Consider the following 14379-nt stretch of genomic DNA (forward strand, 5'->3'; position numbering starts at 1 on the left):
CTAGTCATGATGCATACCTATTCTCTCCAGGATCAGAGGAGCATGTCTATTATCTTAGGTGCTGTGGAACACAGGCAGGATGGTGCTGCTGCAGTCGTCTTGTTTGTGGGCTTCCTAGAGGCACCTGGTTGGCCACTGTGTTAACAGAACTGCTGGACTTGATGGACCTTGGTCTGATCCAGCAGGGCTGTTCTTATGTTTTGTCATGATTCCAGTCCTAACTTTAGGACAGGCTTCAGAAGGTGGTCTGGGGCACTGCTGTTCAGTCTCTTGGGCATCTCAAGCCACCATCTTGTCTCCTATGGTTTTCAACATCCCCATGAAATCACTGGGTGAAGGCATCTGGTGACTTGGGCTGGGTTGTCACCAATTTGCAGAAATGCCTGGAGGCAATTTTGGAAGGAATGTAGGCTAACTGATGCTTAATTCAACAAGATGGGGGTGCTACTGGTGAACTGAAGGTCTGACTTGGGACTTCAGGTGTTCCGTGTTCTGGATGGGGTGGCACTCCTCTTGAAAGAATAGGCCCATAGATTGGGGTGATGTTGGGCCCAGGCCTACTGCTGGTTAAGCTAGAGGCAGCCATGTACAGAAGTACCTTTTACCAGCTTCGACTGGTCAGACAGCTGTGGCAGAAGATATCTGGTTGCTGTGGTACAATGGCCTGGTTACACTAACATAAGATTACTACAGTGTACTCTACATGGGTCTACCCTTGAAAAGTGTTTGGACAGTTCTATTGGCGCAGAATGCTGCAATGGGGGTTGACTAGAGTTGAGTTGTAGGGACCATATCACTCCAGTCTTTGGCCATCTACAATGGTTCCCAATCTGGCTCTGGTCACAATTCAAGGTGCTGCTGGTGTTGAGCTTTAAAGCTTTACATAGCTTGGGAGCAACATACCTGAAGGACCACTTGCTAACCTACCCAACCACTATGGTTATCTTCTGAGGCCCTGTTTCAGGTGCCCCTACCTTCTGAGATTAGGCAAGTGGCAACTTTGGAAGGTTTCTTAATCAGGGTACCAAACTTTGGAACTCTCCCCGCAGGGTGATTCATCTTCACCCTTCTGTTTCCATCTTCCACAAGCAGGACTTTCCCATTTCATCTGGCTTTCCCTTAGTGATCCCTCCTTACTGGTCTAAGTTTTAATTGTTGTTGTTATAGGGTTTTTTTTAAGACTTTGGTTTTAATGATGCATTTTTTGTTTGGTTTTAAAGACATGTTTCAATTATGTATGTTTTTAAATCTGTTAGTCTCACTGGCCTTGATGAGGGCAGGAAAGGCAGGGTATAAATTTTGTAAAATAAAATGTAGGAGTATGTTTTTTCTTGACAGAGGCTATGTGCCTTCAAAAGCTATGGGTCAGGCAGAAGTCCACCAACTGTATTTCTTTTCTAATAGTTCCTGTTGTTGCATATCTATCAGACAATAGGTAGCAATGGTACCTTGAATGAGCAGTACAAGAAAAGAATACTGCAGCTACTGTCTAGTGAAAGCTATGAGGAAGGGTGGGGGCTAACAGAGACAAAAGATATTTGTTTATTTCTATGGGCACTTTGTGCATCAAGCCTAAGTATTTCCACACAGATGTACAATCTGCATTTGACAATGCAGTGTTTGAGGAGCATGAATAAGGCGCCGCCTTTAAAAGACCTACCTTAGTTGTACAATTCTGAATTTCCCTGGTTCCAAAACTGATGGATTTGGCTTGTAATTTCCAGTATCTAACACTAGGTGTTACTGTTCTTACATACACAGGGCTGTGGGAGGGAGGCTCATATTCCACAATAAAAAACAGATGTTACTCACTACCAACTTTGTGAATCAGCCTTTAGAAGAAGAAGAGTTGGTTTTTATATGCTGAATATTGTCGAAGGCAATATTATATGCTGACTTTCTCTGCCACTTAAGGCAGAATCAAACCGGCTTACAATCCCCTTCCCCTCCCCACAACAGACACCCTGTGAGGTAGGTGGGGCTGAGAGAGAATGACTTGCCCAAGGTCACCCAACAAATCCAGTTCACCAGATTAGCTTCTGCCACTCATGTGGAGAAGTGGGGAATCAAACCTGGTTCTCCAGATCAGACTCCACCGCTCTAAACCACCGTTCTTAACCACTACACCACGCTGGCTTTAATATACACCGTGCTGGCTTTAACATTTAACATGTTTCTAAGTGCAAGTGACTATAACTAAAGCACATTAGAGGCATTTGATGTTCTTAGTAAAATGAAAAGCTGTGCACTTAGACTTGCACCAGAAAAATAATAACAATTGCACAGTGCTGAGAGAAAAGGAGTTGTTAATAAAAGGTGGGTTTTGAGTGAGGGTACACATGTCTTCAAGATGTAGTAGGCCTACAACACACCTACCTTATGATGGAAACAAGCTTCCCCTGAAGAACAGGGTTCTGTTCAAGCCATAATCGGCTTAGGTGGGAGTGGGCTCATTTACTCAGTGTGGTGTAGTGGTTAAGAGAGGTAATTTGGAGCGGTGGATGCTAATCTGGTGAACTGGGTTGCTTTCCCCACTCCTACACATGAAACCAGCTGGGCGACCTTGGGCTAGTCACAGCTCTCTTAGAGCTCTCTCAGCCCCACCTACCTCACAGGGTGTCTGTAGGGAGGGGAAGGGAAGGTGATTGTAAGCCGATTTGATTCTTAAGTGGTAGAGAAAGTCGGCATATAAAAACCAACTCTTCTTTACCTGGAAGCAGACAATAACACTTTCTAGTTGCAGGGGTTCTTGCCTTTTTTTTAAACTGCTGCTGTAAAGTTGCAGCCAACTCATGGTGACCCAGTAGGGTTTTCAAGGCAAAAGGCAAACAGAAGTGATTTGCTATTGCTTGCCTCTGCACAGCAACCCTGGACTTCCTTGGTGGTCTTTCATCTGAGGGCCCACCTTGCTTAGCTTCCAAGATCTGATGAGATTGGACTAGCCTGGACCATTCAGGCCTTACAAATAAAAGTAGGCCTTAATCTGAACCGGCAAAACACTTCTTCCGATATTAAATTAGGTAGTCAGGTTCACTTAACACTGATTAATTGTCCCTAAATGCTTACAAGATTCTGTGTATTTTTGTTTTGAAAATTTACAACACTTTGCAAACTACCTCTGATTTACGTGTGCAGAAGAAGTGGTTCATGGCTGTCCTGTTTAATAGCCAGGGTGCAAAGAACAGCATCAGCCCACCTAAGGGTGTTGAGATTGTATTTCTCAAAAAGTGCGCGCACACACACCAATTCCACATGGCATATCAGATTTCAAGTTAAGGCTTCAGTTTCTGATAATAAGGTGTATGGACAGAACTGGATTTAAGCAGAAGTAGGGATTTGAACTCAGGTTGCCCAGGGTCTTAAGTCCGTAGGGTTGCCAGATCCCTCTTTGCCACCGGTGGGAGGTTTTTGGGGTGGAGCCTGAGGAGGGCGGGGTTTGGGGAGGGGAGAAACGTCAATGCCATAGAGTCCAATTGCCAAAGTGGCCATTTTCTCCAGGTGAACTGATCTCTATTGGCTGGAAATCAGTTGTAATAGCAGGATATCTCTAGCTAATACCTGGAGGTTGGCAACCATAATTATGAGGGGCCTCTAAAGTAAATAAAAACACTGAAAATATTGAATTACCATTTAGGGGGCTTAATGCTATGGGGCCTTGACTTGGTGAGGGCTTATGCAGGGCACTTAAAATAGTTCTTTGGGTCCCAGTCAGTCTCTCTAGTTTTGCTTCAACTGCCAGAAGACCAAAAGACATACTGTACTGGTATCTCACACCCAACCTCTACCACACAAAAAAAAGTCTAAGAGTTTGGCAGTAGATGTCCAGTAAAATGTCCGTGTGCATTGAGAAACGAGGTCGGGCCCATTCACTGATGCCACAGAGCAACTGCTTCACAGGTACAGACCAAACCTACCTTTCATCGGCAGTTCTGGATCATGTGACTTGGCTAGTACCAAAACAGAGTGAGTGACTTTGTCAGTGGCTACTTAGCTCATGACAATAGGTTGGGTCCAGATGACAGACAGCAGACTTATAGGGTTGCCAACCTCCAGGTACTAGCTGGCAATATCCTGCTATTACAACTGATCTCCAGCCAATAGAGATCAGTTCACCTGGAGAAAATGGCCACTTTGGCAATTGGACTCTATGGCATTGAAGTCCCTCCCATCCCCAAACCCTGCTCCTCAGGCTCCACCCCCAAAACCTCCCACCGGTGGCAAAGAGGGATCTGGCAACCCTATGGACTTAAGACCCTGGGCAACCTGGGTTCAAATCCCCACTTCTGCCATGGAAGCTCGCTGGGTGACCTTGGGCCTGCCACAAATGCTCAGCCTGGCCTACCTCACGGGGCTGTTGTGAGAAACCAGAGGAGGGGAGAAGGATGTTCTAAAAGCTGCTTTGAGTCCAACCTGGGGAGAAAAGTGGGATATAGATAAATGGAAAATAAAGGAAAATGCATCAACATTTTGCATTGCAGTAGTCTAGTCTCAATGTTACCATGGCATGGATCCAGGTCGCCTGATTGGCCAAGTCAAATCTTGTGACCTAGAGTGAGTCGGAAGAAAACATTTTTGTAGCTGCATTAACTTGCTTCTCCAGCAGTAATGCTGGATCCATTAACTGAGTCAGCAAGTGTTAGCTGAACCCCATAAAAAGTCCTCCATGATATGCTGCCTTCCCAACTAGCATTCTTTCTGTCTTGTCTGGGTTTAGTTTCAATTTATTTGCTTTCAACAGTTTCACCACAGCAGTCAGGAAGTGGCTCAGGACTTCTACCGCATCGCCAGGGCATTTTGATAGATGTAAAGCTGGGTGTTGTCTCCATATTGATGATATCCAGTTCCAAAGCTATGAATGATTTCTCCTAAAAGCTTTACATAGAGGTTGAATAACATGGGGGATATGATTGCACCCTGAGAAACTGCACAAGGTAAGTCCCAAAATGAAAATAGCTGGTCTCCAACCGCAGCCCTCTGAGTACAATTCATGAGGACTGCCTCCAGACTCCTCCATAGGATAGTATCATCTACTTCGTCAAAGGCTGAAGAGAGATCCAGGAGGGCCAACAGAGAAACATGACCTTGGTCTACATTCAGGTGAAGGTCATCAACTCATATGTCTGTCCTGTAGCCCAGCCTGAAACCAGACAAGAAAGGGTCCAGAGCCATAATGTATTCATTCTGAGCATCTGCTTCTCAGGCTGTCGTTGAACTTTAATCAATCATTTGTAGAAAAAGGTTTCAGGCAAAGGGAGCAGCAGCATTAACATAAAGCGAGGGGAGAAACAGAATATCGAATTGCCTTCCCAACTAGCAAATTCACTCTCTTAAGTCATCTTTCTGGCTCTATTTGTTTGCTCCCCCACATCTTAAGTCAGATGCACGCTCTCCCCACATTCTTTCCAGTGCCATGAGCTTGCCTTTCAGAATTCCAGGTATAGTTGGGTAATAGCCAGCTTATTCCAGCCCCCCCCCCTCTCACACACAAAAATCAATCATGAAAAGGTAGTTGCAATACTTCCTGCCAAAGCCAAGAGTCAAAGTAGAGTCAATTAAATGTCTCCCCTGCCCAGTCAGAAGAGAAATGAGACATGACAAAGGAATGGGAACGGTCTGTTGAGCTCTCAATCACCTTGTCAAGTCTAGATGGATGTGACTCTGATCAATGCCTGGAAGAGAGAGCAGGGAGAAGCCCTCTGTGCATTCACAACCTGGAAAAGCCAGATCAAATTACAAATAAACTTGGAGGCTGTTAATTTCCAAGGGAACCAAGAGACCTGGAACCTTTGTTGTTCTTTAGAAATTGGTGTATACTGCACTCAGAAGCCCGGAAGAGGGGGAAACATGCTGATGTAATAAAGAAATAACTCTGTGCTCATAAGCTTAGAAGCTTTGCATCCTTTCCCTCCAGTAAAGAGAGATGCACAGAGACCAAATCCACATAATGATTGCCCAGCTGCATTAGCAACGGAGGCTGCAGACAGGAGGTAAAGGCGCATTACATACATGTTCCTTTCAGAAGCATGTTTATACAGGAAATATCCAACCTATGGGAGTATTAGATATATCAGCCTAAGGGCCGCTAGGTGGTGCTGGGCAAGGAGGCTTGACCAAGCAGCAAAATGTTTCACTTCAGCACAGAATATCAAAGCTGAGAGTAACTACAGCCTCTCTAAAGCAGAACGTAGATCAAAGCTCCTGCTGGAGAGCTTCTGTGCCCCGATCTGCATATCATTATCAATACAGTTGCAACATATATGGAAGGGCTCAGTCCCATGGCTCAGAAACAGGATGCAGAACCGTCCCAATTCCATCCCTACCATCTCTAGGTAACTCGGGAGGTTCTCAAAGTTTTTAAAGTGGAACCCACTGATAAACTAACTTGTACTTTCCAGGAACCACTTGCAAAGTAGTTTTCCTTTAAAAATACTTTTATTGTTATATATTAATTGCATACAACCCCCCTACAAGCAAATTACATAGCTTGCCTTTGAGCAATCGTATCATTCCAAATTTTCACTTGACTATTAATATCTTGCCCTGACCTGGATAGCCTAGGCTAGCCTCATCTTGTCAGATCTCAGAACCTAAGCAGGGTTGGCCCTGGCAAGTATTTGGATAAGAGACCTCCAAGGAATACCAGGGTTGTGACTAGAGTTGCCAGGTTCTTTTTTGCCACCGGCGGGAGGTTTTTGGGGTGGAGCCTGAGCAAGGCGGGTTTTGGGGAGGGGAGGGACTTCAATGCCATAGAGTCTAATTGCCAAAGCGGCCATTTTCTCCAGGTGAACTGATCTCTATCGGCTGGAGTTCAGTTGTAATAGCAGGACATCTCCAGCTAGTACCTGGAGGTTGGCAACTCTACTTTAACATGGAGTTCTTAGTTAGATTCTCACAATCCTGGGTGTGAATGGGGTTACACGTTTCCATCTGCATTGCAGTGTGAATAGGAATGTATTTCCTTGTTGTGAATAACTATATTTGGATTGGGTGTGTCTACGTGTATGCTGCATCTGCAAAAAACAACTGTGCAAAGTAAGCACATGTCGGTGTAAGAAATGCAGTACAGAGGTCACAATCCAATATTGAGTTAGCAGCACTCAGTCCTGTGCCTGTGATCTAAATAGAGATATAGTTAAGTGGAACAGGATGGGATTAATTAGGAAGGGCTGTCACAATGAACTGACTCACTGCCAATTTTTGTTGAAAGATTTCTTTAAAAATGCATAGTCCTGCCTTTGGGAAAGGCGGTCAGAGACTCACATGTTCTTTGCAGAAAAGATATATTGACAGCCCCAGGCTATGGATTAACAAAGCATCAAATGGAGTGCCCAGGAGGAGTTTGCCAAGACAGGAATTTGTTAGAAAGGGAAATTGCTTTTAAAAATAAAGGGCAAAGATACAGGCCTCAAAGCAGTTGATATCAGAGTCTCCAAACAGTTATTTCTCACAGCATCTATTTGGTCACATAGGAACCAGCAAACCAAGGTTTAGGCTTGCCCTTGAATTGCAAGCCAGATTCAGAGCAAAAGTAGTTGCAATGCTAAAAGATCAGTCAATGGATCTCTCCAGCATTTTGAAACAACCACTGCACGGGAAACAATGACTGTATGGAGCCCTGATTCAAACCAGGGCTACTTAGGGTTGCCAGGTCCCTCTTTGCCACTGTCGGGAGGTTTTTTGGGCAGAGCCTGAGGAGGATGGGGTTTGGGGGCTGCCATAGAGTCCAATGGCCAAAGCAGCCAGTTTCTCCTGGTGAACTGATCTTTATCGACTGGAGATCAGCTGTAATAGCAGAGATCTCAAGCTGTTACCTGGAGGTTGGCAACCCTAGGGCCACTCCATGAGAGACGTAAGATTTAACTTGTCCACCTGTGTGGTTTTGCATATTGAAACTGACCCCTTCCCTCCCTGCATGCTGTTATTAACCATGACTGAGAAGAAGACTGCTCACCCCGCCCAGCAGCCCTGCTCCTTTCCACCTTTTGAATCCTCCTGGTTCAACTATTCTAAGGAAATACTTCTCATAGGGCTGCCAACCTCCAGGTACCAGCTGGAGATCTCCTGCTATTACAACTGATCTCCAGTCGATAGAGATCAATCTACCTGGAGAAACTGGCCGCTTTGGCAATTTGGTATTGAAGTTCCTCCCCTCCCCAAACCCTGCCCTCCTCAGCTCCACCCCCAAAACCTCCCGCCGTTGGTGAAGAGGGACCTGGCAACCCTAACTCCTCAGCAAACTAGTGTAATCCAGCTTAGTTTAACATTGGTAAAGAAACAAACGTTTGCACTTCTGAATATCTAGCAATTTTTTCATGTCAACACAATGGCAAACTCCTTGTGGCGTTCTTATATTTGCAAATGAGCATCTGAGTCAAATATCACCTCATCAAATAAACATTTTGAATAATTGAAACTATTCCAAAGAGCTTATTTTGATGAAAAAAAGGCAATATAATGTAGCAGTGCTAAAGAATGTAGTCACCCACCGCTGTGCATTTTCTGTCTACATAACTTCAGCGTTGCACATAGCCAATAGGAATTCTCTCTTGTTCCTGTCTTATCTTTTCTTTTGCAGGTTGTTCCACAAGAATGAAATTCATTTATTAGTTCTTAATGAGAAAAACCAATTATGTCCTGAATGCGCACTTCAATGCTGCGACCTGGGACTCCCCGTTAATTTAAATGGAAGGAATAGCTCCATGTCGTGTCCGGGAAGCTACCACCTCTGTTGAAATTTAGCTCTCACATCCACAACAAATGGTTGATCATGTGTCACAGGAAGGCTTTGGGCTTAGCCTTTTTCATCTGTAATCCTTAGGGTTGTCAGCTCTGGAGAGGGGAGGGACTTCAATGCCATAGAGTCCAATTGCCAAAGTGGCCATTTTCTCCAGGGCAACTGATCTCCAGGGGAGATTTCCAGCCACCACCTGGAGGTCCGCAACCCTAGTAATCCTGTGCCCTGACAGAAATAAAATTCCACAACTTGAATTCATTCTCAAGGAGGGGTTGTATCATGAAATCAATGACTGGACTTGAAGGATCCAAGAACCACTTTTTGGAAGTGGGTTGCTGTTGGCATTGCATTGAACCGAAGCTTATTATTTATTAATCTGAAAAAAGTCATTTGCTGTGCAGGATAGAGAGGTGGGAATGGATGGTGTTTGGGTGGTGTTTCTGGACAGCAGAATCCATCCCTAATTTCTAATTTATAGCTTCTGCCTTCCAAGTTTCCTTATCACCAAAAACAGTTTTATTAAAGAACCCAAACTACTGCTTCATAGAGTTAAAACAAATAAGCAGATGCTCCCATCACTTTTATTTCACTAACACTAGGGCTAAGTGCATCAATTAATTAAGCCATGCAAATGAGGACTTTCCAGGAGATTTTAATCAAAGCCATCCCCTGTAAGAAGGGCATCCAGTGGTAAACTATTGATTTGCGTATCTTGATTCAGGATGTACTTAGGAGAATTTTCTCACAAATATTTAACATTTCCGTGCTATTTGAACACAGGAAACAACGATATTAAATCAAATATCTTCAAAATACCACCTACTATGAGACAATGTAAAATTTATTTTAGCCTTGTTAGTTCTTCAATTAAATAAACGCAGGATGATTAATTGACTCGCCACCTGTACCTGCTGATCCCTTCAATATTTGCTTAGAGCGGAGTATACTAGTAATAATAATGAGATCCAATGTGGTGTGGTGGTTATATTGTTGGACTATGATGAGGAACCCAGCTTCCAGTCCCCACTTTGCAATGAAGGTGACTTGGTGACTTGGGTCCAGTTACCCTCTCAGCTTAACCTTTCTCACAGGATTGTTTTCAGGATAGTATAGGGGAAAGAGGATCATGCACTCTGCCCTAAGCTCCTTGGAAGAAAGGCAGAATAAAAATAGGATGGATCTTAGAGCCAGCATGTTGTAGTGGTTAACAGCGGTGATTAGGAGCGGTGGACTCTAATCTGGTGAACCAGGTTTGATACCCTACTCCTACACATGAAGCCAGCTGGGTGACCTTGGGCTAGTAATGGTTCTCTCTGAACTCTCTCAGCCCTACCTAGTGTCTGTTGTGGGGAGAGGAAGGGAAGGTGATTGTAAGCTGGTTTGATTCTTCCTTAAGTGGTAGAGAAAATCGGCATATAAAAACTAACTCTTCTTCTCCTCCTCTTCCTCCTCCTCATTTGTAGAACACATAAGAACATAAGAAAAGCCATGCTGGATCAGATCAAGGCCCAATAAGACCAGCAGTCTGTTCGCACAGTGGCCAACCAGGTGCCTCTAGGATTGCCTTCCTTACTCTGTGAGGCTGGTAACCATCATTAATCTGTGATTTAGATTCTTTTAGCTTCCTGTGTATGTGTATTCTATACAAGTCTTTGTGTGGATGGGTCCACTTCCCTATCTGGATCCCAATTTCAAACAAAATATTTAATCATAGGGAAGAGAACTTTCCTCCACCACCTAATTCCTATGGCTTGCTACCCAGCTAGAGAAACATGTGCAAATCTCTCTCTCTCTCTCACACACACACACACACACACAACATATTTCAGCTGATATTGTTACCAAAAGGAAAAGGAAAGGAGAGATAAGTGTTTTATTGGGTACATTTTTTTATTATGATGTATAGAATGATCTTTAAAATAACATGATACACTTTGTTATGTCAACTGCTGTTAGTATAGAAGGTGGGTTTTGTATAGAGTAAAAACATATATATTGCAGGGTACTTGCAGGATCACACACTTCAAAAAGGTTCCTGTCAATGAGCCATGTCTGAGGCTTGGATTTATCCTTGCCACATCAGTATTCCGAAGTACAAATTCCCAAGTACAAATTCTTCATTGTTCCTCATATGATTGAATGGCAGGCATTACTAACGAGTATTTTTAACCCATTGGGCTTGAATTGGCCACATGATTATTTCTGTATTTGCAAGCTGAATCTGAAAAGAAGCCAAGTTGCCTAAGGCTAGCCAACCAATGATTTTCAATTTGAACTTGATTTTCCCACATCCCGACCTAACATCCGACACACTCTAACACATAACGGTCTTCAAAAATTAGGTACCTTTCGGGGAGTTGATTCCATATGTCCCAGTCTGCCAACTGCACGGCCCATATTGGTCCCATAGTTGCTGCTGTTTGTGTACGGATTGGCAGAAATAGAAGGGGAAACAGTGTTGGATGCATTTACTATCTCAGGAATTGCAGGAACTAGATATGCACCAGATACTCATAAGCTCCATATCAAAACATCTGGTTGGTATAACTTGTGGCCTAGCAAGCTGAATGTAATCCCCCAGCCAGGTATTATGGTCTGCTAGATGACCACATCCCATTTTTGTAGTCCTATGTTGACAGAAAAAGAGATTATTGACCTCTTGGTGGGCTATCATAAATGGTTGGTAAACTGCATTTTACCTGGTAGCAGAAATGTAGCTTAGCAGATTCATATTCATAAATACTCTCCCCTCAACATCCACACCAATATCCATGCAAAGCAACTTTGTACCATGTTTTAATCCTATGATTCATCCAAAGAGCTCAGGCTGACCTATACCTTTACCCTCTCCTCTGTTTTAAACTCCCAATAACCCTGTGAGGAAGGTTAGAGACCGATGGGCCCAAGGTCACTTAGTACCTCATGGTGAAGTGGGAATATGAACCTAGCCACCCCTACTGTGACACTCTTAAGCACTGTGCTACACTGACTCCTTGGTCCTCTGCTTTCATGTTTGTGAGGGAAAATCTGTCCAGAAAATGGTGTTCCAATTTTGAGGAGCAGAATCTTTGTTAGATTAATAGAATTCCACAAATGGTCTCAAAATGGTGCCCAAGAGACACACCACAGTCTTTATTAGATAACGATTATGTAGTGCATTTCCCCCTTGCCTTGTGTTAATAGAAGAAATTTTTATCAAGGCTTTTCAATAATTTAATCTTAATAGATATTCTAATGAAATGGGCATTAAGAATTTAAACTCATGGACCCAAATGTGAAGCTCTTCAATGAAATATGCATAATATATACCTTAAAAATATACCTCAGTTCACAGGAGTATAAGATTGAACCTGGGGCCATGGTCCCCACCCTGTTATGGGTTTAGACTTTTTGTAGCACATATGTTGCTTGGGAAATTATAGCCATACCCGTTGATGCCATATTTCCATTTTTTGTAAAGACAGTGGTGTAGTGGTTAAGAGTGATGGACTCAAATCTGAAGAACCAGGCTTGATTCCTCACTCCTCCACATGAGCAGCGGACTTTAATCTGGTAATCAGGTTGGTTTCCCCACTCCTACACATGAAGCCTGCTGGGTGATCTTGGGCTAGTCACAGTTTTCTCTGAACTCCCTCAGCTCCACCTGCCTCACAAGGTATCTGTTGTGAGGAGGAGAAGGGAAGGTAATTGTAAGCTGCTTTGAGACTCCTTAAAGGTAGAGAAAAGCAGGGTATAAAAACCAACTCCTTCTTCTTCATAAAGAATAGAAGGACCAAAGCTCAATATTAGAGTACTTATCACTTTAATGATCCCAGGTTCAGCCTCTGATATCTTTAGTTAAAGGACTCACACAGCACATGTAGGGAAAGACCCTAGAAAGATGCAGGCAATATCAAGCTAGATGGACCAATGCTCAATATAAGCGAGCTTCATGTTTCCAGCCCAAGCACTTCTTGTATCTGAGGCTCAAGGGTCACATAGCATCAGATTTGTGTATTTAAAACCCAACACACTTCCCCAATTATGTAGGCCTCTAAAGAGCACAAGGGGACTTACTTGGGTAAAGAGGGCAAAAGCCCTACTCCTGCCTGGGGCATGGTTTCAATCAAATCTTCATTTCTGTTGACCTTTCTCTTTCCCGCTCCATCTTAGTTCAGTGACCAGTTCATCTCTGCTATTCATGTGGGGCCCACGAAATGTGGTTTCAGGCTACTAGCAGTACTAAGGGTGAGACACGACAAAGGGAGCAGGACTGGGGTACACCCACTGTGATTCTGCCACAAATGATGCCCAGCCAAGAGTGATAGAGACCCATGTGGCACCAGAACTTTTAAACCATTAATCAGATTGGCTCAGCCATTAATCAAGGTACCTTTTTGGCACAAAGATTCTGATTGCCCTGACATTCCTTCCCAACAGTAAGACTCCAGTTACCTCAATATTTTAACTAATTATGTTTTCTCCTCACATGACTCAAGATTGGAATCTACTTCACATACTCCACTTTTTAGTTATGTAACCAGGACCTCAGGACCTCCTTTAAGACATTTCCTCTGCATCCCAAGACCCACCCTCCTTTCCTTATTTGAAAATGTTCCAAGGGCCCAGAAACTCCTTCTGACACCCCCAGCCCAACCAGGAAACTCCTCTCGAAGCTCACTTGTATTCTCCTCCCCTTCTCAGGACTAGGAAGACTGAATCTTTTGTATCCTTTTCAATTCCAAGTCCTATAGCTGGATCCAGGAGCCTGTACCAATGGTGCACAATACCTGGATTTTGCTGCAGTCTGCTCTGCTTTGTGCCCTGAGTTTCATCTGCTGCTATGCTTAGTTCTACCTTGTGTGGCAGATTCTAAATCTGTTTTAAATGTAGATCTCTACCTTGACTTGTTGTTGGGGTCTATACCCATGATTGCACCCCTTGGATGACTCCAAACTCTCTCAGGATGTGTAATTTTGAGGTACGATTTGGATTATCAGTTGCGTAGACCCTTAGGAATCTTCCCAAACATATCCCCACTCGGGTTTTTACCAGAATAGGTCATAAAACATTTGTTTACCCTTCTGTTTTTCCTCTCCAGCTCCCCTCCTTTCTTCTTGAGAAATACACATTTCACAAGCATGTGGCATTTGGAATAGTTGCTTTTCATTGTGGTGTCCTAGTATTCAGTGCTATTTGTTTGCTTGATGTTATTCTGATGGCTTGAGTGTATTTTATATTCCACTCAATAAATTATCTCAGGGAGCGAAGGTGGCATGATACTGCCCAATCTCGTCAGATTTTGGAAGCTATGCAAGGTTGGTACTTAGATGTGAGACTACCAAGGAAGACAGCAGAGGAAGGCAATGGCAAACCACCCGTGCTTCTCACTTGCCTTGAAAGCTTCTTTCTGGGGTGCCATAAGTCGGTTGCGACTTGATGGCACATATGTACATATGTAAAGTATCTCTGTATCACTATGTATACAAATTTCAGCATTTCCCCCCAAACTGAGTAGTTCTGTCATTTGTTATAGATCCCTAAATTTGGGTATGGTTGCCTGAGCCAAGATTTGCACATGTTTCTCTCGCTGGGTAGCAAGCCATAGGAATGAGGCGCTGGAGGAAAGTTCTCTTCCCTATGATTAAATATTTTGTTTGAAATTG

Source organism: Euleptes europaea, chromosome 11 (genome assembly GCF_029931775.1).
Source record: "Euleptes europaea isolate rEulEur1 chromosome 11, rEulEur1.hap1, whole genome shotgun sequence".
Taxonomy (NCBI): domain Eukaryota; kingdom Metazoa; phylum Chordata; class Lepidosauria; order Squamata; family Sphaerodactylidae; genus Euleptes; species Euleptes europaea.